The sequence below is a fragment of the Eulemur rufifrons genome, chromosome 15 (genome assembly GCF_041146395.1).
Source record: "Eulemur rufifrons isolate Redbay chromosome 15, OSU_ERuf_1, whole genome shotgun sequence".
Classification (NCBI taxonomy): Eukaryota; Metazoa; Chordata; class Mammalia; order Primates; family Lemuridae; genus Eulemur; species Eulemur rufifrons.
Genome location: NC_090997.1, coordinates 99032145 through 99058021, shown reverse-complemented (window position 1 = coordinate 99058021; position 25877 = coordinate 99032145). Strand labels below are relative to the sequence as shown.

The 25877-nt window shown below is 40.5% G+C and overlaps 2 pseudogenes; both read left to right on the top strand.

Annotated features, from left to right (window-relative positions):
• The first annotated feature begins 23049 nt into the window (after positions 1-23049).
• Positions 23050-25211, top strand: LOC138395713 (protein SDA1 homolog; annotated as a pseudogene).
• Positions 23387-23545, top strand: LOC138396205 (U4atac minor spliceosomal RNA; annotated as a pseudogene).
• Positions 25212-25877: the final 666 nt, after the last annotated feature.

Sequence of the window (25877 nt, the reverse complement as noted above, 5' to 3'; positions counted from 1 at the left end):
TGGTCCCTGTTTCTTCATCATGGCTGGAAGTAGAAGTCTATGTGTTCATTTTCAATAAAAAGTAAAAATCAATAATCCAGGAAAGTAAAATTAAAAATAAGGTTACTTGAAATTTTCTAAACTAGAAATAATCACTCTTAGCAATCTCCCGTATGTTTTATATACACAAATACGTGGCAAATAAAATAGTCTATAATTTGCCTATCAAGCCAATAAGTTTTTATCATTAGTTTTAATGATCACATAGCATTCCACTGAATGGATGCAATAGCATCTACTTAACTCATCGTCTATTACTGGACAGTTAGGTTTTTCCAATTTATTTATATTTTTAAAAGTGTTCTGATAAACCTCAGTAACTTATACCTATAGTATACTGCTTTTTTGCCCTGACACTGAGCTGACTTTAAAACTCTAAAACTTCCTAGGCTACCAAGTTTGTTCTGTGGCTTCGCCTCATACATATTTTGCTGGAATTTTTAATGAGGAAAAAGGTGAGAAAAAAGACAATTGATTTTGACAGATGATGTTCTGACCTGAGAGTGATAAAATGTGAAATTTTTGTCTTCAGCTCAGGGTGAACTCTCTTTGGGGAAATTGAGGTTTGTAAAGCTTCATTTGGATGAAAATATACAGGAGGAGACTTAGGCTTCCAGTTTATTGCCTAAGTAACTAAAAATGCACAGTACCTTGGCAAGTTTATTCAAGTTGGTGCTAGAGGCAATCTGAAATGAATACAGAAATTCTTACTCATGGATTTTGGCTAGAATCAGCACTGGTGAGAAACTCACACTACAATTGAGTGGCAGTTGGTTTAGCCTGCTGAAATAACTTGATGATCTAATCCACGTCCCAACAGATGAATATCCTCAAGTTTGGACCTAACAGTTGTGTTTTACAGAGTCTCAGCAGAGAGCCCTGGATTATGAGATAATGAAAAATGAATAATACAGGTAGAAGTGCCATTGAGTTAGAGTTGAGATATGTTAATAGATAGTGAGGTGAATTTGTAATAGACTAAAGTAACCTACATTAATATATTTTACATTTGCAAAGCTTAAAAAGACAAATAGCTTAGAATATCTCCTGCAGCAAAAAAAAAAAAAAAAAAAAAAAGAAAAGAAAAGAAAAGTAGCCTAATATTTACACACCAATAAAGAGTATTAATTTTCTATTTGTTTTACTAAAAGGTTGTGCTTTAACATCTGGACAGTATAAGGTGTGAAAAAGCTTTTCATTTTTGTAAATGGGATTAAATTTCACAAGTCTTAAGAAAACAAACAAGTTAAAATCTGGGTTTTTTTCCTAGTTCTTAGATTTTTAGTTCTGAGAAATTAGTAACTAGTTTTCCTTTGGGTATTTAAAGGTTTAATGATGAGGGAAAAACAAACTCTTTGCAAAGAAAAATAAAATTTTAATTAATATTTATTACTAGATTAGTCTAGAAGTGTCAGGCTATTGAGGGATAATTGTGTTGAGAGAATTTCTACAGAAAGGAGAGGCTGTGGAAAGACCAAGATGTCTGAAAGAAGAGAAGCTGGAACAAATTATCAGACAGAAAAAGCCAGGCACTTTGGTAGTGAGTAGTTAAGATTTGGCTTTTAAACTTATCATGTTCAAGATTTGGACTAGAGGAAATGAAAATGATTCAAAAATAAAATTGGGAACAAAAGTTCATGTCCCATTAAATAACATTAGAATTGTTTATGTATTTTCTTGTTTAGAAAACATTTACCTTTCAATTTTTATGGCTTAAAATCAAGATCATTAAAGGTAGTGAAGAGTGAGACATCCATTTATTCATTCAGTCAAACATTTATTGAGCACAAACTATGAATTTGATAACACACTAACTTAGGGATACAGTGAGGAGACATAGTAGGTAGAAAACATTTTGAAAAATTAACAAATAATAATTACAAATGAGGTTAAGAGTTATCAAAAAAATGAAGTTGCCATTTTATAACTTGCTATTTTGTTTTTATTGTTTTCCTTGATTGTTCCCAAAGAAGATAGGACTTCTGTCATTTTCTGAGGCAAAAGTCACTCATTTGCCACCCAGGCCGGCAGCGGCCTGAAATACTGTGTGAAGTAAGCGGAAAGGAATATTCTCTTCTCCCTGGGCTGAAATCACAAGACCAAGATACACACAGGGCAGCTGATGAACTAGGACACATTCCATATCACCCTTTCAGACCTTGAAGATATATTCCCAAGCACTGTTAATCCTAATTAATTATTTTTTTGCCCAAAGTAGGAAGGCTTACTTAAATATTAAGCCTTCCTAATGGAAACTTCCAGATGGTAAAGTTAACTGATTTGCTGATGATTCATCCTTCACTTTCCTTCCATACTGGTTGGTGTTTAGGCTTTAACCTTGACATTCAGGATGCAGCCAGGGACTTCCTACACACTCCAGCCACTTACAGTGCCTCCATGTATTTAAACATTTTTAAAAATCCTATCATTTTAGCTGTTGGTTCAATAGTCTAAAATACTTTAAACAGGGTTATGTCTGAAGCATTTTGGGAGAAAGACGATTACTTTGAATAAAGGTGAAGAGGGAGAAAGGATGAGGATGGTGATCTGGCAAATGCAGTCATGAACCACATAATGACATCTTAGTTGTTGAGATCATGAAAGAAGCTATTAAACCAAGGAAGAAAATATTCAATAAAATAAATTTGATAGTATAGAAGAGGCTAAGATAGAAATATTTATTTTTTGTAGCTACTCTTTACCTAACTGAAATTTCGTATTATAAAAATTAACTAAATATGTTTTAAAAGAAAAATAGTAGCCCAGTATTAATAAGGAGAAAAATCAATTTTAATATGAATTTAAATACTTTATAATACCTCAACCTATCTTATGATTCACACACTTCTTTTTAATGGAAAGGATTTTTAAAGAAAAAAAAAATCCTGTAGTAAACAACAGCAAGATGCCTTACAATGTTATAAATACTTTTATTTGTGTGTGGAATTTCTGTAACAGATAAGCCTAATACTTTTTAGTCTCTGTAAGATATTCCTTTAAAAATATGTTCCTAGAAGTCATTTCACTCCCTCTGAACTCTGCTTTGAAATTCATGTGCACGTGCTTTCAATAATTGTAATGGAGCAGAGATAGTGGTAGTAATTGTTTGATGTACCATGCACATTTGCTTTAAATAGTATTTCAGTATTAATATATATTCACAGATACTAGTATGGGAGGATATATTAAGTGGAAATAGTAGAGGAACATATGGCATAATGACTTAAATATTACTTTCAACAGAAAAATCTTACAATATTTGGTTTAGCAGAAAATATACTTAATTCAAGGCATTCACTTCCTCTGTAGATCAAACACATCTGCTCCACTGGCTGGTCTTCTTTCTGAATTGACAGTTCACACCTGATGTAACTCTCCCTCTCTAAACACATTCATGAAAATCCCTCAAATCCCCAAGTCCCCACTGGCAACTTCCCTCCTGGGAGGCCTCAGGAAAGTTTTATTGCTTTCTGGATTATGCCAGATATCATTATCACTGAATATTTCACAACCTTCTCTCTCTCCAAGTTAGACCCAGTTAATATCAACTGTCTTCTACAATCGTGTGTATTCCGACTGTGCTTTCCTTTTTGCTAGGCAACGTACTGTCCGTTGTATCTCCCTTTCACCGTACATAAAAAGTGAATTGTCACTGTTTGCGTATGATATAGGGCAGCTCTTCCTCTGATGTTGTAAGACATAATCCCCAGATGAAAATAAATTCATTGGCTTTCCAAATTTTTTAAACTATGATTAAATAGTTATCTTTTAAGTAACCTAGTGCATTTTGAAATATGAAAACCTGTTGTACTTTTTCTGTTAATAAGTAATTTAGGGTGAACTCAGAATTTCAATTGCCTCTGTAGTCAAGTGTTATAAATAAAATGTGATTCATGATCCAACATTATGCAGGAATAAAAGGTATTCAATTTGGTAATGTGCATCTAATCCAAATTGATTGTGTTCAGCCTCAGCATTCCAACCACTAAATTATCATTTATCTTTGCCTGTTAATAAACATTACAGATTCTGTCATTGTGCTTTTAAACCTTTTGAGATTGCTCCGTCAACCTTATGCACCTTCAAATAACACTGAGTAAATAATAATATTACATCTTAATGCTAATATTGCCTCTCTCCTTTTACTATCCTAGGGAAGCCTAGTCATTCTGTCAGGTAGGGTGACAATGTATGAGGCAGGAAACAATGTAGCCAAATATTCAGGGCCCCATGAATCCTATGAATATGTTGCAGGCCACACATGGAGGGAGACATCATAAAATAAAATGAAAGTCAGCCAATGTAGCATTACTATCCAGCACTGACTAGCCCATAAATTCATGGAGAATCAAAGAAAATTGCATTAGTAACAAACAATTTTGGCTGATATAAGCCAATCACCATAGCAGGGCTGCACAAAGAATATATCAGACAGTAGAAATGAGAATTACACATAGCATGCTAATCATATGAAGTAAAAAATCTCATATTATCATAATGTTTGTAAAAGAAATGGGTTAATAATCGATCACCAAATGTCCCACATTGACTACATTTAGTTAACTAGTTAGTTAGACTAAGTTAAAAACTTGAAGCTTAGAAGTGGCCTGGTATGAAGACAAGTCTGATAAAATGTTTAAAAAGTTGAAATAAGAAAAAAAATAAGTACCAACCAACAGGAGATACCAGAAGTGAGATTTAGGATACCTGGAGGAAAATAGCGGATTAATGGTGATGTCCTGGCTCTCTGCTCCCAGAGTAGGAGGTGAAGAATGCTGATAGCTACACGCAAGTGGGTTGCTCTCCCACAAGAACAGCATCGTGAATCTGCAGAGAAGCAGCGCGGGACAAGCCAGCGCTGGGGAAAAAAAAAAAAAAAGGTGAATTGGAGAATTGACCGCAAAGTCTGGAGAATGGGAGATATACAATAGGGAATAGAGCCTCGGTTGGCCATGCCCATCGGTTGGCCATGCCCATCAGCCGGCCAGGGCAGTGTGATCTGACCCCCAGGAGGACGACTCTTCCTCCACCGACCTCCACATCCACTCAGGCAGGGAAGGAAGCGCCTGAAGTCAGTGCGGAGTTGTGGCATGGGATGACAGGCTGTGTGGAGAAGAGACACTAACGGGAAACATTTTGAACTCTCTAGTGCTCTGTGAGGGGTTGGGGGTGGGTAAACTCACAACTAAGGGATGCGACTAGCATTATAGGGGGGAAAGGGCATCCCTCAAATCATGGTTTGCGTGTGGCAAAGTCATAACATGTAACAAAAATGTTTGTACCTCCATAATATCCTGAAATAAAAAAAAAAAAAGGAGTGAGATTTAATGAGAATGATATTGTACTATAGAAGCAGAAAGAATAACAATGGAAGTATAAGGATCTGAAGGTGTTTCACACGAGAGAAAACAATTTTAATGCTGTGGTTACTGAATTTAGAGAAACTAACCATGGAGGTGTATATGCTCTGTGATCCTTGGTTATGTGGACACATACAAAAAGCAGAAAACCTACCTCCTGCCAAAACGGCTCAAAATCTAGGGGAAGAAAGAATACTAATAGACACAAAACCGCAAAAGAAACTTGGCAGTGAACAAGCACTAAATTGTATGTTGCAAACTTCAAATGCAATAAAGTAATAGAAAATAGAGAGTGAAATGAGGTGCATTGCCCTTCAAAGTTGGGCTCATAAAACTGAATCCAGGCCTTGGGTAAGTATTAGGTTCAGAGACATGAGCTGGAGAACCTAGGAGCAGCGGACAGTTAGGCTTAGGGTACTGTGCCTAACTGTCTCCTCTAAAAGAATGAATATTGCTCTAAGGTAATCAAAAATATTCTTGGATCCCTAGGGAAAGCAATAGAACTAGGATAAATAGAATCTGTTTAATGAAACATGAATTGAAACAATAAGATTAATAAGATTAAAAAGAAGCATAAATATGCATAAAAGAATAGAATGAAAGATGGGCCTATGAAAATGAAGGAAAAAGTATAAGAAACTCAGAAAAATAAATGTCTCTGTGTGTGTGTGTGTGTGTGTGTGTATAGAAGGCCTTATTCAATAACAAATTCCTCCTCTCCTTTATCAGATTACCTATTCAAAAAAGGAGAAGAAAAGTTATATTGTGTGTATTCATATGTCACATGAAAAATAGAAAGGTCTCTTTTCACAAAACAGGCAAAAGACAAAACATCCTGGTGCCGAGGGAACTCACTATCTGGCCAACTGTTGGAAAACTCATTCTGTCATTTCTCAGGACCTGTTGCATCACGGCTGCGACAGATATATACAGACACGACTGGCCCGTAGCTATAGCCCGTAGCCCGATCCTATAATTTACTATCCAAACCCCGACACTCTGAAGAGTCGAAGGAGTTGCTTAATAATTATGCTGGGAAAGCAGACATACCCTGGGCTGTCCCCAGCAACCTGGCACATAAGGTCACCTTTCCTGTGGTCACTGCCACCCATGGGAATCCCATGGCAGGGGTGGTGCTGTGGGGTTGCGGGGTGCAGCCAGGGGCTGAGCTGAACTGCCAGAGTGTGGGCTCCAGGCATTTCAGCGATTTCGAGTCACAGCTCAGACAAACCTTGAGACAGCAATCAAACAATCATGAATTTAAAAGACAGACAGGAGGGAGGAAGCATTAATGTTAAAGTAGTGACATTACCCTTGAGAGCAGGGATCCTGACACTGGCCTAAAATTCAAGAAATGCCAACATCGAAAAAACACAGGGCTCCAGTCCGCTCAGTGGGGTGGGGAATATATACATTTTGCTGAAAGAAGGACTTTGAATGAGAGTCAAAGCCCCAACCCAGGTAGGTACAAACTGGTGCCTGAGGGGACAAGGGGCATGATTCAGAACACCCGGGTAGCTGAGGGGAGGCAGGGAGAGAAGCTGCTGCAGGGGCTGGACACAGAGGGTTGTGGCGCACGGACAGAAGGTGAGGGAGAGGCAAAGTAACATCTGTCATCGTCAACTTAAAGCAGAAATCTAACGTGCTGACAATTTCCTTTCTCAGAACCACGATCTGCAACAGGGCCTACATATTAGAGTCACTTGACAAGCTTTTAAAAAGACAGCAATGGCTGGGCCTCACCTAAACCACTTATTCAGAAACACTGAGGGTGAAATTGGGCACTGGCCTTTATGAAAATGCCGTGGATGCTCCTCTGTGGAAGCTAGCGTTGGAAGATCGCAAAATTAAGGCGGGAAACCACTCCTGACTGACGCTGCTCCAGAAGGAAAAGTCAGTTCATCCTGCGGAAGGAATGGAAGGCATGGTGACAAACCACTGGTCACTCGTAGTTCATGGGTCAAGGAAGAGAATACGGAATCTGGTCAAGCACCTACTCCAGTGTTCTGAAGAAAGGAGGCTGTGATACTGGAAGATGGAAGACGATGTAAGAGGGCTGGAAACCTCTGTCAAACGCACCAACTGAAGACCATCAGGACCAGACCTGTGGTCAAAGTCGGGTTTATAATACTGACACCGTGGGGAACAAGGGATGGGAGGATAGACGTTTGGGCTCATGTTAGGACTTTTCCTGGCTTAAGGAAGCAGGAGTTGCCCTGGACTGGCTTCTGTCCTGAAGTGGGCTAATTCTATAATTGGCTATTTTAGTTATTTCTATCCAGGAGGTAGAGGGGGCATGGAGCAGGGCTAAAGCTACAACTGACAGAGAAGCAGCAGACACCCACGTTAGCTGGAAGAGGGGGAACGTTGGTCATTTTTGTCATTTGTGCAGTGTTCTCTTGAGCTGTGCTCAGCTACCACTGAAGAGGGTCTTGTTTTGCCTCAGTACCCTGCGGCCACCGAGTGTGTGCATCTGATCATCTGATCGTGGTGTTCCTGGAATTATGTGACGTTCTGGCTTAGTCGCACCAGCCCCGCTACCAGCTGACAGCTGTCAGGGCTGCTTCTGTCCTTCTGATCCGATAAGACGGCCACCTTTCATCCTCCAAGAAACTACTAGAGGCACGTAAGACACCAGGGTATCTTCACGGGGATTTCTCTGAAAAGCTCAAAGGTACGAATGCCAGTCTCAGAAGGATGGAAATTTAGTGCTGAGAGACCTTCAAGATAATGTAGCCCAACACGCTTATTTGGTACATGAGGACTCTGAGTCTGACAGGGATGTGGAGACAGGGGTGAGGCTGCGCTGTCTCGGCTCAGGCGCCATCCTGTCCGCGTACCAGTCAGCGCCCTTCCTAACCCCCTATACCCCCTACTTGCAAGCCCATAACAGATGCACGAAGACTTAGCCCAGAAGGAGCTGAGCCTTTTGTGGGGTAAAAATCGTTTTCCAGAAGTGTCTTCCAGAGCTGCTTTAGCTACCATGCCAGTGATCCTCTCCACAGCCAAGGCAGAGATGATACTGTTAATGCAGAGAGGACAGATCTATTCAACTCCTAATTTACGTCTTTCATTCCACTGTTCCTTTATTCATTCAACACTGATTGGCTTTACATTTTATGAAGAATGGCCTTCATCCAGAAAAGGTAAAATAAATGTATAAACCAGGGAGTTGGGCCCTAGACAAGTAAGAAGACCAGACAGCACGAGGTGAGGAGGCTCCGAATGTGACATCTGGTTGATTCCGCTGGACTGGACCGCGAAAGGGTGCTCTGGGTCCTGACCGCGCTATTTCACCCCTCCCACAGGCAATGTCCAGTCGGGGAGGAGGGACAGGGGAGTCAGACAGGGGAAGACCATTCTCCAGTCCATACGGGAAGCTCAAGGCCTCTGGCCTCACAAATCGCACTGCATGCTACTGAAAGGAGTAGCAGCTGCAATCATGAAACCTCTGTGGAGAAACTTCTGTCACAAACATCCTAAGGCGAACCTCCCGAGGGTACCCTTCCAAGGAGAACCTTTGGGAATCACAGACAATGAGCTGTGGGCAGAAGACTGGTGGCAAAAGCACATGAGACAGAGTTTACGGTGTCTTTGTGCTCAGCAGCCAGTCCCCCCTTCTGATAACAGCACCCTGATTTCCTTGGGAGACCACCCCTCTCACCTTTGACCCCTGTGGTTCGGGTGAAGGTGCTCTGGCTTGTTGGCCATAGTGGTGGGCAGGAGACTCAGGCCTGGCCGTGTAGGACAAGGCCATCCCACCGCCCCAAGCAATGGTCTCAGAGGCAGACACGTGATCCCAGCCATGCCAACGACTTCAATTCCAGGACTTTTTTTTTTTTTTAATTGTTGGCATAAAAGCATCCTTTTTTGTTCTGGCCTTGACACTGGTAGAATGTTAGCCTGGAACTGCCAAAGGTCACCCCACGGAGGCAGCTAGTCTGGGCTTCAGGCCCATGTGAGTAAAACTGAAAGACAAGATGAATAAATACCAAGTACTTACATACCATAAAACTAGAGCCAACCATACTGAAATAAATCCCTAGAATATTCAGTTATGCAGACCCCCCCCAAAATCGCCTTTTTGATTCTGTTTGTTTAAGCCAATTTGAGTTGGGTCTGCCGTTTAAATAAAGCAGCAAAATACAGGAGAAGTAAATTGAAAATAAAAGGTAAAAGTTGAAATTATCAAGGGTTAGCTTGTCATCTATCCTCAATCAAAATGTACCATTCTGGGTTTACACCAGGGCTGTTCCCCAAACTTTTTTTTTTTTTAATTTGCTGGTGGAGAAAGAATGAAAAGTGGGAAATTAACATTTATTAAATGTCTACTAAAGGAAAAAAAATCCATTTAATACAACAACTTGGTTGTGCAAAGATAAAGTTTATCTTATGTGTAACTGTTCTCTTTATGAGACTCTATCTACTGATAAGTAGGAAAAATTTAACGACAAATCCAATTTTGTTTGAATTTAGTCCATTATGTTAATGTAAATAGTCCCTTTTAAAGGAGCTGCTCTTCCATTTTGAAACCTAAGTTAGCTCTGAGTGTGGAGAGAGTGCGTGGCTTCTACGCCCCATGGTATCAGGACAGTGTTGATTCCTCAGGGGCAGTGACTTCTGTCTGCTGATAATTGGGAGTTGAGCTAGGAAGCTGAAGTGACTTCTGAGCTGGCCTCTCTTGGGCAGATCAGTGCTTGGTGGTGTCGCCTGGTGGCTCAGGGCCATCTAGGCTTCCCCTGTTGCTGTGGGACCCCCTGGGGCTGGCCTGTGCCACCCATTCACTCCCAGCTTTAGTCATCAATTCTGAAACCCTAGGTGACAGCAACTGTGCCTCTGCTGCGGCTACCCTCATGGGCAAGCTACCCATCTAGACTCCCAGCATGAATCCTAGGTCATACCTTTGCCCACCCAGAAACAAGGACAGCCTGGGGACACTGAATACAAAGGCCTTCATCTGCCTGACCACACAAAGCTTTCTGTTGCGGTAACTCTGTTCTGTGTGGGTGTAGGGCAGTCTGCGGGCTCCCCTCCTCTCAGCATCCCAAATGTGGAAAAGCAAAAGACCCCCTGCCATTTGGGCCTCCCTTCTTTTATTTAAACCATCTCCTCTGCTCTGGGCCGCAGCACAAAGAGGCCACATCAGGAAACATGGATCAGATTATCTGACACTGTCATGTTTTTACTTCTTCCCATAGACCTAAGGGCTGTCACGGGGGCAGATTTTTTTTGTTATTTGTTTGTTTGAACTTTACGTAGGTTGTAATTTCCTTCCTAATTCAAGGTAAGCCCTAACAGTGGACAAGATTTCTCTCCTACACTGTAGGAGAATGCTGTGGGTTGAGTCTTCCCGTAGACTACAGAAGGAGAAACAGGACGGTGGGAGAAGAAATCATTTTCTCAAGGCAATAGCTGGCCTTGCAGCATAATCTTATTTTGATTGGCTTTTTCTCTCCGCCTTCAGCTGTAGCAAATCACAATATCACTTTAGGCAGAAGGATGCCGAAGCGAGCTGGGGCAAAGGTCAGGCACTTGGTAAGACACCAAAGGAAAACATATTGGAAGTTTAGAGCCATGTGTCTATCACGCCACAGAGTGTCTGGTGTGGAGGCGTTTCCACATGTTATCTTCATTAATTCTCTGCACCGACGTTTTTTGAAAATAATGAACAATAGCCCTACAAGATAGCTACTATTGCTTTTCTATTAATGAGAAGATTAATCTCAGAAAAGATTGGAAATTTGTACAAAGTTACACTGTAAGCAGCAGATTCACATTTGAATTTGAGTTTATATTAAATCAAAGTCCACGTTAATACAGATTGCATATGACTGAAGCCTGGGAAAAGGGACTAAGACATTTTATGATTCAAATTTACACAGTTTCCAACAGGAATATGTCCAAGATTTGAATCAAATAAGATAAAATAGAACAGGCATAAATGTTCAGTGAGAATTCAGTTTTAAAAGCAATTCAGGTATGAAAATGACAGCAATTCCTATGGAATGAGGGTGGGCAGAGGTGGTCAGTACCCCACAAGCTCCATAGGAACCATCAGTCTCATACGGGTGCCAACAAAAAGGGTGGTGGGGACAGGCATTGAAGGAATAAAGAGGCCACGAGGATGTCTTCTGAATTTTGAAGGCCTGTCCTTTAAGGAGAATTAGAACATGACTGAGGCCTGTATGTTTCAGGAAGGCAAATTCTGACTCAACCTAAAGAAAAACTTCACCCCGAATGGGAAGTGGGTACTTGGTGAAGCAGGGAGGTTCTCACACAGAAGCAGGCCAGGCAGAGGCTACAGAAACATCGGTTATTCGCACAGCACCTACAAATCACTAGGAGAAGTTCAACCAATCCAGTAGAAAATGGGGATTCCATTTTGCCTCTCCTGATCCATTCTCCTTTCTCCACTCTGCTCTGAGCCTGGGAGATCACAGAGCCAGGCTGTCTGGTCCCTGTGGCTCCCTGGGGGTCAAACCATGCGCCTGCTGGCTGGAGTTGCATGGGAGAGAGGACATTGATGTCAGAGAGTTTATCTCCACTCCCATCCCAGCCCCACACACGCCTCTTTCCTGATGGGGCCACGAGGTTGGCTGTGCTTTCTACGGGTCCCATTAGGATCTCTGGTCCTCCCCCGTGAACTGAACTGGGGCCAGTTACTGCCCCCTCACTTCGTACCTCCAGGCCTAAGAGTGCAACTAGTAACAGCACCTGCTTGGGGGTCCTGCCCACACCTTTGTAAATCATCCTTTTATTAAAATCTCAAATATTTCAGTACGGATGTGCTACTTGTGTTCTTCTGGAGCCCTGACAGATTCAATCCCTGAGTTTAAGAAGCCCCTCACATTAGAGGAAATTCAAATGGCCTATAAGCCATCTATGCAAAGACGCTCAACAACATTATTCATCAGGAAAATGCCAAATAAAACCAAAGGGATATTAGTTCATACCCACTAGATTGGCAAAAATTAAACACTTGATAGTAACAAGTTTTGGCAAGAATATAGAATAATAGAACCTCTCAAACACTAATGATTGGAGTGTAATTTGATGCAGACACTTCAGAAAATAATTTGACATTTCCTTGGAAAGTCAAAAATACGCACAACTTGGCCGGGCGCGGTGGCTCATGCCTATAATCCTAGCACTCTGGGAGGCGGAGGTGGGCGGGTCGTTTGAGCTCAGGAGTTCGAGACCAGCCTGAGCAAGAGCGAGACCCCATCTCTACTAAAAATAGAAAGAAATTATATGGACAGCTAAAAATATATATAGAAAAAATTAGCCGGGCATGGTGGTGCACGCCTGTAGTCCCAGCTACTCAGGAGGCTGAGACAGGAGGATCCCTTGAGCTCAGGAGTTTGAGGTTGCTGTGAGCTAGGCTGACGCCACGGCACTCACTCTAGCCTGGGCAACAGAGTGAGACTCTGTCTCAAAAAAAAAAAAAAAATATGCACAACTTATGATCCAGCTGTTCCACTTGCAGGCATAGACAAGAATGTACATTTTAGCAATGCTTATAGTACAAAAAACCTGGAAACAATCCAAATGTCCAAAGACAGAAGAATGGATAAATAACATCACTGTATGCTCAAAAGATGAAATACTAGCTAGCAGTGAAAAATAAACAAATAAAGCTATATACATCAACATAGCTGACATTCAAAACATAATATTAAGCAAGAAAAGCAATTTACAGAACATTTTCAGCATGATTCATTCACATAAAGGTCAAAGGCATGCGACACAAAATGAGATTTTATTTAAAGAGTACATACACATGTGGTAAATCTATAAATACAAGCAAGGGAGTAATAGATTCAAGATGTTTACTTCTGGTATGTGGGGGATTGTGGAGGTTCACTCAGACTGAGGATTAGTAAAATCTATCTCATAAACTAAGAAGTATTTGAATTATCATTTTACTTTTAATACTTTACATATACATCTTAAATATTCTTTTGTATGTATTCAATTATCAACAAAAGTATTAAAGAGGGAGTCAAAAAAGCCCATAATAAAAATTTATGATAATTATTAATAGATTATAAGAAAACTATGACACTGTTTACAGTAGTTTTATGCTGCTGCTTAATAAATTACCACAAATTTAGGGGCTTAAAACATCACACATTTACTATCTCACATTTTCTATGGGATGGAAGTCTGGGCACATCTTAGTTGGGTCCTCTGCCTCAAGGCTGTAACCTCAGAGAAGTATCCTTGACCTCCCAGTTTTTACTGGACTCTATTATCTGTTACTGCTTATTTTCTTCATTGTACCCATCACTATTTGCAATCATTTATTTGTTCACTTGTTATTTATCTGTGTCTCCCCTTACCCAAACACTGAAGGCTCCATGAGGACAGCGGCTGTGGAAAGGATGATTTTCCCAGCCTCCCTGCCAGTCAGCTGGGGCCATGTGAACTGTGAGCAGAAGTGATTTGTAACATTTCTGGACCAAACAGTTAAAAGCCAGGGTGTCTCCTTTCTCCCAGTCTTCTCTTGCCACCATAACTGTTTGGATGCTACCTTTTCCAGATGGTATAGCCACAAGTAGAACGAGAGCCTCCAAGCTGCATGAGATTTCCATGAGCAAGAAATAAACTTTTATTATGTTACACCACTGAGATGAAGAGCTGTTTACTCCACAGTATTCCATATACTGGCCTGGCTTGTTTTTTCTCTCTTGTTCATTACTGTACCCTCAGTATGTAGAAGAGTGTCTAGGACATTGTAAATGCTCATTGATATTTGTTGAAAGAAACGAAGGATGAGAAGAATGAAGGAAGGGTGGGAGGGAAGGAAGGAGAAAGGGAAGGAGGTGTGGAGAGACAAAGGAAAGGAAGGAGGAAGCGAGAAAGAAAAAAAGGAGAGAGAGAAAGAAAGGGAAGAGAGAAGAAAGAAAGGAAGAAAAAGAAAGAAAAAAAGAAAGAAAGAAAGAAAGAAAGAAAGAAAGAAAGAAAGAGGGAGGGAGGGGAAGAGAAAGAGAAAAAAAGGGGGAAAAAGGAAGGAAGTTGGGAGGGATGTCAGAAGGAAAGAGAGAAAGAAATTACTCAACTAAGTTTAACATTCAAGGAGACACATTGTACAGTGGCTCCTCTTTCTCCAGGAGTCTTATAACGCACCCCAATGCATACTTTTCCCACTGTTTGTGTAACAGAGGAAAAGGCATGAAAAAAAAACAGAAAACAGCAAAAAATGTTTTCTGTCTCTTTAGCACTTCCCCCTCTGTTTTTGGGAACTGGGACCTGCATCCCTGCCTCAGGCAGGTGGTTGGGAGGGGCAGGGGAATGTCTTTTGTTCTTTGTGTTACAGGAGATAGCTCAGCTGAACTATGGGCTCCATCCCACGCCCAGAGGCCCAGCACCTGGCCTGCTGAGGTCTAGGTGGGCCTCCCAGGTGGGCAGAGGTCACAGGCTTTGTCCTCAGCAGAGGTGGGATGATTGGAATCATTAACTGTAGTTCAATGACAATAGCCTAGAACTGAGGGCCCTCCGTTTAAAAGCTCTGTATTTCTGCTTCTGTATAAGAATTTGGATTTTGAGACAATAGTGTGCCATTTTGCTCCTTTGCTGGCAAATTAATAAACTTTTCTTTCCTTCTCCTCAAACCACTTGTTCTCGTTCTTCTACTGCAGCCTTGAGGACAAGTGCCAAGCTTTGGTAACATTTACAGCCACCAAACCTGACTACTTGCTCTACCACTTTCTAGACATGTGACCTTAGACAAGTCACTCACCTCTCTTATTCTCCTAATCTGTAAAATAGGGATAATAACATTTCTCTTGCCTACTTTGTAAAGTTGTTGTGACAGCAAACTTGTAAAAATTCTCCAAATGCTTTCTAAACTGTAATTTAATATAGAAATCAGAAGCATTATTGAAGTTCAGTTTCTTTGGCTTTGCTTTGGGTTAAATATATTAAACAGCAAAATTACATAATAACATTGGTGAGTAAAGAGACAAAGGAGGCCGGGCGCGGTGGCTCACGCCTGTAATCCTAGCACTCTGGGAGGCCGAGGCGGGTGGATCGCTCTAGGTCAGGAGTTCGAGACCAGCCTGAGCAAGAGCGAGACCCCGTCTCTACTAAAAATAGAAAGAAATTATATGGACAACTAAAAATATATATATACAAAAAATTAGCCGGGCATGGTGGCGCATGTCTGTAGTCCCAGCTACTCGGGAGGCTGAGGCAGTAGGATAGCTTAAGCCCAGGAGTTTGAGGTTGCTGTGAGCTAGACTGACACCACGGCACTCACTCTAGCCTGGGCAACAGAGTGAGACTCTGTCTCAAAAAAAAAAAAAAAAAAAAAAAAAAAAAAAGAGACAAAGGAATGAGAAGAAGCTCATTGTATCAACAATGAGTCACAATAGGTATCTTTCTATACGGAAATATATATTTGGTCTAATCACAACTAAATCAAAACTATGTCTTATGTGCTTATTACTAAGAAAATTGTAGGTGTTCATTATCTAAAAATGGCTACAATGTGGAAGAAAGAATATTCTATTTAGCAACAGCTTATATTTTCTCTCAGGCCCTGTGTGGTCATTCTCAAGAAAGGGTGATGGAGATTTTGGTGATAAGGTGTGAGAGTACTGGCCCCTACAAAGTCATCAGCAGAGCCTGGTTGGAAGCCCAGAGGGTTAACACAAGTCCTAGTCAGAACATCGGCTTTCTCCGAATATTATTAGGGAAATTAGAAGCTGAAGAAACACTGGGACACATCCTATAAAGCTTAGAAAACACATTTCCAGTTTTAAAAAAATAGGAAAGTAGGAATTGTGCCAACAAATGTGTGGGGAAATAAAATCAGAGATACTGTGTTTAAGAAAGAATGGTTTGGTTCTTAAGAGCAATCTGAGCTATACTTCTAAGATGAGTCAATCAATTCACAAATACTCTTTTGTATTTATTCTGTGTCCAGCATGGCAGCATCATAATAGAAGGGCTGAAACCTTCCTGAATTCTGAATAACACATCCTAAGTTTTGAGGTTATGAGTGTTAAGATGGGTAACAAAAATTTGTTATATATTAGGTTCACATATTTCAAATCTTGTTTCATATGTATTTATTCGGTACTCACTGATGAATAAATTAGACACAAATCACATAAATCAACAGAAATCATAAGTTTACACACACTCTGTAAGCTTCATTGTTCATGCAGTAGAATAACTGATCATGAATGGTTTCTCTCAGCCATAAGGCATAAACAGATATTTCTCACAAGGCAAGCCAGCCTTTCTTTTCACACCATTGTCAAACACAAACATATTTTGCATTTTGAGTCAGTTGGCCTCTGCCCTTCATTTTATAACTATCAGTTGGATTCTTAACCAAGCACAGGAGTACTGAAATTTTCAACAAAATGCCCTCATCTTATTTACCTTATTATTAAATTTATTCAGCATTTTAATGTGAAGTGCAATAGCATATTATGCATATATTTTGGTATCTAGTGCTCATAATTCATTTTAGGATCTTAAATTTTAAAATGATCTGACTCTGTAACTAAGGATGGTATAATTAGGTGGTTTTGACATCTAAATATGAGTAATCAATTCTTCCCATTTCTGGATGAAATCAATAGGGACAGTAAACTTGAGGGGGGAAATGGAATAAATTTCATCCCCAAGTTACATTTATTTGATGGCAAACCAGAGTCTAAATTTATGGTCCAAACTCAAGTGGGGAATTAAGTCACATGAGGAATAAAAACACTGTTGTTGATGCTTTGATAAAGCTTCCTTTGCCACTTATTAGTCTAAACCAACATCTAGGCCTACTCTTGCAGATGCTGAGATAACCTTGAGCTCAGGGCTATTGCTTCTCTGGGGGATGCAGATATTACCTTAGCATCTCCAATATCCAGAAACAGCTCTTCATCTTTTCTTGAATGAAAGACCGTGTACTCTTCTGTGGCTGCCCACCAAAGTCAAGTTTTCTGCCTGTGAGTCAGCTTCAAGATTTCAGCTCATTTGCAGACTCCTAACCAGATAAAAAGACAGAGATGAGCATCATTTCCAAGTTCAGATGAATTTCCCCCATCTTTCTGGGTTCCCCTGGATAATTCAGCTCTTAGGTGCCCCATGAGGAAGTGGCCTTCTAGAATCCTTTCATACATTTTTACAACATCAAAAAGTTTTTGAATATAAGTAGAATTTTTATCAGGGGAAAATAAGCCATTGAGTGTCTTGAAAATTTTATTGAGTTCCAGTTATTATAGCAATAATTTTGACGCACAATAGCCATTTTTAACAGGTTTTTTTGTTAAATTTACAGAGCTATCTTAGTAGTAATAAAAATATTTTTAAAACTATAGATTTCAGTAAATGACTCTACTTTTTGAGCTGAGATAAATTGTCCAACCAAGTTAGTGTTTAGTTATGTCCTAAATTCATCTTTTACCTATTGACTTTATGACCCCATGGTGAATGGCTGAGGCAGGGAGAGTCTTGCTGGGCCTGCTGGGGTGTGTGGGGTAAGGGAGGGAAGTGCGCCTTTTGCAACTAAACAGAAAATCATAACCACCCTCCAACACTTCTGGGAACCTCTTTCAGGGAACTGAACTGGCAGGGAATTACAGTATTTTCTTTTCTTGCTTTTTTTTTTTTTTTTTGCCTCATGTAATTTTTCTTTAACAACAACAATAGAAAATTAATACAGTGGCGTATTTTGTGCATAACAGAATCTCTTGACTCAAACTGATGACAAAAATTCTTTCCTCTCAAATGACAAAACTACAACAAATTTAGTTTAAAGATCTAATTGCCTTTTATTTGCATTTCTAGGAAACAGGCAGCACCTCATTCTATAAAGTAGAATTGTAACCAGCCCAAGAACAAATTTCAATGGCCCCTATATGATGTTTTTTATAATTCTCTCCCTTAACGAACTACTTGACCTATTGAGTTGTTTCTCAGAAATGGTGGACTTTCTGCAAGACAAAGGAGCTGAGATTCTCAAGGCCCCTGAGAAGACTTCCTGACTCCAAGGCTCATCACCCTCCTCAAACTGCCTCAAAGCATTAAAAAAAAAAAATCTATGGTCTCCCTTAGACAGATTTGAAGAAGCTTCTTTCATTCTCCCAGCAAGATGTGATATTAAAAGAATTCCTTTCCTTGGCAATCCTCATTGTGGCAATTATTGGATCTTTGTGCAAGGAGTAACTGGACCTAGGTTGAAGCCCCTTAAAGTTTCAATAACAGAATAAGTGTTCCGAAGGAAATTAGAAATATCTTACCATAAAATAAATATATATTTTTTTCATAAGTATAGATTTAATACAGAATTATTTGGGAACTTGTCTATGTAAATTACAGCATTTTCTTTGAAAAGCATGTATATCTCTGATTTCCAAAATAACAAGGCTGAGTCTATCTGGCACAAGATAAAGAGTCTCTTTGGTATTACCTGGCCAATTTAGGCAGTATAGATTCTCAAATCAGATTATCAGGATTACAGACTAGAATGGTATTTGGCTGTCCACACATGTTAAATTAACCAAATCATTTGCTAGTCTCTATTTGACTGCTTTGTACATGCAACATCCAGGAACAATTACAAAGGACAACATAACACAGGAGCAAATCCTTAACATCTCTGACCCTAATTTTTACCATCTTAAAGCTGAGCTAATGCCAACTCTGTAGGGCTATTAAGAGAATACTTTTGTGTCACTGTGGCTTACAGTAAGCACTCAATGGATACTTGCCGGGTAGATAACCCCACAGTGCTAGCTTAAAGTTCATTTTTGGAGCTACCAATGGAAACCCAAGTATATTGGCTTGGGGAAGCCAATATATTAACACTTTGACACACACTAGTTCATTCAAATTAGATAACCCATTAAATTGGCTGGGTCTGCCCTGGATATTATGTCCTGGCTAAGAAATCTTGAGGTTGCTGAGAAGAGAAAAAATCCATTATAATGAGCTCCTCAATTAAAGTGAGCAAAGAGTAGCAATATAGAGAGAAAGCAAGTTTAAAAATGAACTGAGACCAAGACCAAACTTCCTCCAAATAATCTGGTCTGTAGTCTGGTCCATACAATAAAACCTTTTCTTGGCGAATGACTTGGTTACAAATATTACAATTCAAGGGTAGAAACAGATCCTGTACACAACTGTAAGCCTTGCGTTGTTTACCCTGTCATGTAGAAAACTCTGCTATCCAGTGCATTCCATTCCTCCAGAGAGTTGATACCTAGGCTGCTTTCTTACGACTGCATTTAAAAATCATTTTAAAGTATATTTTATTGTTCTATACCCTAGGAACTCCCGTTGTTTTTACATCCTAAGTTTCTGACTCAATTTAGAATAAGGACAAAATGCCTTTGTTCATATTTCCAGTCTATTCTTCCCCAGACTAACAAGCAGATGATGTCTGGGAGGGAAAGTCAGACTGTTCTAGTCAATTATTTACTATGAAGCATTTACATCAACATGTCAGCTAAAGGTTGATGCTGTCCACATAAATCTCTACAATATTTTGTGTCACATATAATAAAATATTAGGCCAATTGATTCATGCTTATGGAGTTGTTCATTTTCCATATTTCCTCAGTGCTTTGGGATGGGATGGGCAGTTTCTCTAACTCAAGGTTAAATCTGTTGGTATAACTGAGATAAAAATCACTAGTGGCATGGCACATTTCCAGCACATCACAGTCCTCTCCATTTGCACCATTCGACTTGACTGTCTGTTGTGTTACGGCATCCTTTATAAGTTTCATATTTTTATTTGTTTTGTGAATTGGGGGAGAGGGGGAGCTTTAGTAACCTAGATCATCTGAGACTCCAGATGTCTCCCTGAATTTACTTGTGAGTATGACATGCCCACTTGAGCAATGAAAACCATGTAGAGTATTGGAGACAGTGTCACCTGCAGTGACAATTGAGAAGCATCACAGAGCCATAAAGAGCCCTTCTCAAACCTTTGCCTTTGCATAGCATCTGGAGACAAGAGCACACGTAGGATAACAGAGCTAATGAGTGTCGACGTCAACAGCAATAAAATAAGATAAAAACCTCATTCTCCCAACAGTGGGAGAATCTCCCACAATTGGGCTATATTTTATTCTCCAGAATTCAAAGTTTTGTTTTAAATTCTGCACATCACAGCCATACTAAATATCCCCTTAGACAAGACACAGAGCTGCTGAGTAAGACCCCTGCAAATCAGCAATGCTTTTTCATAAGACCAACATCCATAATTTATATCTGCATACAATTAGCCTGTTTACATTTATACATTTTTTGCTTCCTTTTATGTGAAATATTCCACAGGATACTTGGTAATGCATTCAGAATAACCTTTTTAAAATAAAGACTCCAGGACCAAACAGTTTATAAAATCCAATACCTAATAAATACTTTATATGAATAAAAAAGTGTTTTCTTAATCAGAAACAGTATATTTTATTAGAGCTAACCTCTCTTGCCTCCCGGGCCAATGGCCTGGCATCATGTGGATCTTTATTTTTTAAATGTATGCAGAATAAAAAATTGCTACTGTACTTCTTGGTGGTTGTTTGCACACAAATATCACATCCTTTCTCTTATCCATCGTTAAGTCATTATAAGGATAATTTTTATGACCATGCTAGCTGACCTTGGCGAAGTCAACCCCTTTTACTAACAAGAGAAAAGAGAAAAAATTCAGTCAGTCATCTAGAAATTTAGTATTCACGGTATCAAGATTCTGAATTCCCTTAATATATTTAGCCCGATGAGTGATTTCACTATCGGAAATGTATGCCACGAAAGGGAATTTCATAAATTCACATGAGTTAGGCAGATTGTCTGCAGGAGTCTGGATGGCCTGAGGTTTGGCCAGGCTGGTGCTCAGGGACTGGGCCAGTAAGAAGCCCTTCCTGCTGTCACCTCCATGATCTCCTCTCTCCTCCCCTTTCCATTGGCCACTAGAACAGCATGGACCTGAGATAAAAGGAGCCACCTGAAGCAGGGGCCAGGATGTGCAGCAGCTCCCACACCTTCTAGGGTACAGCGAGACCCTGGCAGACAAAAACCTGCCCAAGACTTGAGCTTGGGAACATCAAACTTACCTGAGCCCTGTGATCCTGGAAAACAGTGAAGGTTTAATGAATCCTGCACCCTTCTGTGTTCTGGAAAATGGCTTACTGCAAAGAATGGCCTTTCCTCACGGGACTTGGATAAGATTTACATATGCCTGTCCCCTTGGGTACCTAGGACAAGGCCAGCTACAGACTCCCCAGTTCCCTTTCTTTACTCATAAATGTGTAGCTGGCCTGCTCACCCCAGCTGATCAATTGCAACAACCTAGGTCAAGCTTCTCTCCTTCCCCCAGGTCCTTGAATTCTGGCTGACCCCCAGCCTTAGCCAGCACACAACCCCTCCTGAGAACAGGCTGGACTCAGGGTGGAACATTCCCTGATGTGCTATCTGACCAAGCCGCCCTTTCATCCCATCACCCCATGTCCAGTTCTTTCTACCTTTGTGTACTCCTCTCTACAAAGGAAACCCCTTTTTGCCTAACTCTTGAGACCCTTGCAGACCTAATTGTCACAGCATTCACCCTATTGCAATAGCCTCACCTCTTTATTGCAGTAGTCCCTCCCTCTCATTCCCTTCACCATAATCCTTTTGAATAAAAATAATACTTTCTTATTTATAACAAAATACTAAGTCCTGATTTGCTTTTTCTTTGATAAGCTCCTATCTGAGCACTGAACTAGGGTGGGGATGGGGAGGGCTGAAGAGAAACATACTTTTTGTGGAAGGTATAGCATTGGGCTGCAAACTGACACATTTGCACATCTCTCTTATTGGCACATCTTTGTTATTGTTAACAAAGTACTTAGAGCTTCTTTACAAATGGATGAAAATTCTTGGAACCAAAACTTGGCGCTAACTTCTTGATAGATTGACTTGGTCAGTCTTTGCCTTTCTCAAATTTCAGCTGCAGAGTCCAATGCCCTTCACCTACAGATATGCCCTCCTGGTCCCTGAGCCATTCTGGAATAGAGTGGAAGGCAGGTTGGAACTCTCAGCCTCTTCAGAGGGAGTAGAAAATTGGTCTTTCCATGTGGAAATAGGCTTGGCGTCATACATCTGGTATAGGATAGATGTTGCATTTCCCTTTGGTACATATGTGCCCCTCCTCCAAACTGTGGCTCGCTCAGATCACATCACATTAATACAGGTCAAAATAGAGGCTCCATGATTGATGTTTTGTCATGAGACCAGCCTTCATCTTGTAGCATCCCACCTAGGCCCTAACCACGAGATCACATCACCATCACCCGCTTAGGTTTCAGCATCCTGGCCTGCTTCCCTCCTCCTGCAACCACCTGCTTCTATCACCGGTTTCTGTTGCTGCCCAAGTCAAGCCTGAGCTCCCCAAGTGCCTTTGAACAAATGCACTGACTTCCAATGGCTAGTTCCAGAACCAGATAAGTTTCCCTAGACGCTTGTCCCTTCCTGGTTCTGGCATCCTCAGCCACAGCATGACTTAAGAGCTTCCAGAACAGTTGTACAGACTAAACGTGGCTTACTGACACTAGGCAGCACAAGTCCATGCTGCAAGCTGGGACTTATCACCAGCTGATGGCCATGTGAGTTTTCTTAGAACTGGTCCCCACAAAGCCAGTCTGCAGCTAACATGTCCAGCAGAAACAGCAACAAGCTGCCCAGCAACCTGCTGCAGTGACAGAAGCTGATCATGCAGGCCCTGCCGGCCTACGTCGAGGAGATTCTACAGCAGTATAATCACTACAAATCCAGTGAGGAGATTCTCAAATTACAATCAAATAAACCCAACAAAGGACTAGCAGAGCTGGTGATGTTTATGGCACAGATTGGTCACTGCTACCCAGAAGATCTAAGTAACTTTCTGCAAGAGCTGAAAGATCTTCTCTGCTACAATCACTCTGTCCTGGATCCAGATCTTCGAATGACGTTTTGCAAAGCTTTGATCGTGCTGAAAAATAAGAATCTCAACTATCCTTTTCTTGGGGTAGCGCTACTGTCCAATGAACGAGTAGTGAGGACAGTACTGCTAACGCCTACACAACACGCCCGCATCAACAAAAAAAAAAAAAAAGAAAAATAAGAATCTCATCAATCCATCAAGTTTACTAGAGCTCTTTTTTGAACTTCCACATTGCCACGATAAGCTTCTGTAAAAGACTTTATATACACACGGTGACTGACATTAAGGATATAAATGCAAAACACAAGAACAATAAAGCAAACACAGTATTGCAGAATTTCATGTGCACCATGTTAAGAGATCGCTGTGCAACTGCAGCCAAGATATCTTTGCATGTGATGATCAAACTCTATAGAAGGAACATCTGGAATGACGCCAAAACTGTCAATGTTATCACAATTGCATGTCTCTCTAAGGTCACCAAGATATTAGTTGCTGCTTTGACATTCTTCCTTGGGAAAGATGAAGACTAGAAATAGGACAGTGACTCAGAATCTTGAGGAAGAAGGACCGACAGCAAGAGACCTGTTAGCGCAGTACCGTACAGGGAGGAAAAGTTACAAAAACAGGAAAAGGTTGGAAAAGGTAATGAAAGTGCTCAAGAAACAAAAGAAGAAGAAAAACCAGAGGTGTTTAATTTTTCAGCTATTCACTTAACTCATGACCCCCAAGATTCTGCAGAAAAACTACTATAGCAGCTCGAGAGCTCTAAGGAGAGGTTTGAAGTGAAGATGATGGTCATGAATCTCATCTCCAGATTAGTGGGAATTTCCTCTTCAGCTTCTATCCCTTTGTGCAAAGGTTTCTATAGCCCCACCAAAGAGAATAACAAAGATTATTCTGTTTGCTGTGTAAGAATCTCATCCCCTAGTGCCCCCAGAGATGGTTCAGTCACTGCTCATGATTGTGCTAGCAGTGTTGTTACTGACAAGAACTCTGGGGCAGTCATGACAGTCAGAATCAATGAGACAAAAGAGATAACAGCTCTATGTCCTGTCACCATGACTGAAGAACTTCTCCAAGACCTGGTTCAGTATGAAACACACAAAGGTAAGAAGGTCATGATGTCTGCTAGAACTTTGATTCATGTCTTCTGAACACTGAATCCTCAGATGCTGCAGAAGAAATTCTGGGCTCAGCGAACAGAAGCCTCCATAGAGGTAAGAGTACAAGAATATGGAGAAATAAATGCTAAAGATGACATTCCAGGAGCAGAAGTTCTGGGAGTTAAGAAAGAAGAGATGAAAACAATGAAGACGATGGGAAAGTGCCAGTCTCAGTGAGGAGGGGGAGGATGCCGATGGTGAATGGGTTGATGTGCGCCACTCTTCCGATGAAGAACAAGAAATTTCCAAGAACCTGAGCAGCATGCTCATGACGGAGCGGAAAGCCAAAGCCACAGCCATCAGCACTAGTCACCCTTTAACTTAGGAAGACTCCAGAAATTCTGCGTGGCCCAAATGAGGAACGATCTTGACACTGCCCACAGGAAATCTCAAAAGGGGAAATACATTGAAACACACAGGGATGAGGAGCCCAGGGGTAGATTATTTTTTCTTTGGGATGTTGAACTCCTTCATAACAAGCCAAACTCTGACAAGGAGACAAGACTGGCAACTGCAATGACTGGAAAGACAGACCAAAAAGAATATGTGAGGAGGAAAATGAAAATGAATCCATTTTCCAGTTCCACAAAGAGAAGGAAAAAACAAAAGAACTTTATGATGACGTGGTACAGCCAGAACGTCCGCTCAAAAAATAAGCATTCCTTCTGCAAAAACCAGCTGGTGCCACGAGATGCACTTTTGAAAAAGAGAAAAAGAATGAAGTAACTTCCAAGCAAGTATTTCATTCCAAGAAGAATGCTAAGTCTGTGTCATTACTCTGAGAATTAGTAAATGAAACATGTTTTTTACATTAAAAAGTCCAGAAGCACTATATTGTGAAAACCACAGTAAATGTGGCAGCAATTTGGTGTTTTTATTTTGGAAATGGGTAATGGTGGGAGTGCTAGAGATGTAAATAGCAGTGGTGTTGTAAAATAATTCCATTTAACATGCACGCCAAAAAAACCCATATCGAATATCTACTAATTATCAATGTACATACAAAGTGAAGGAGTCGTAACCCCTTCACTCAAGGCACTCACGGCTTAGTGGAAGGATATATGTGTGTTTACAGTGCAGTGTAAATAGTTCTCTAGTAGAGGGGTCACTGAGGACCTAGGAGTAACTCTGTGGGCATAGGAGTTACATATTCTCTTAAAACAAACAGGACACTGTTACAAGACTAGAAGTTTCTTACTTGTCCGTAGGCTTACCTGCTGAAAACAGGTGCCGGCTGCACATATTTTGGGTAGATAATTTAGCTGCTTTAGTAGTCCAAAAGATTTAAATTTTTTTTTTTTGAGTGTCATGTAAAGGCTTTTTGGTTAAAATCTCACTTTCAAAATTGCCTTAATTATAAATAGTAACTTTGCTACGTATTTAGTTTATCAT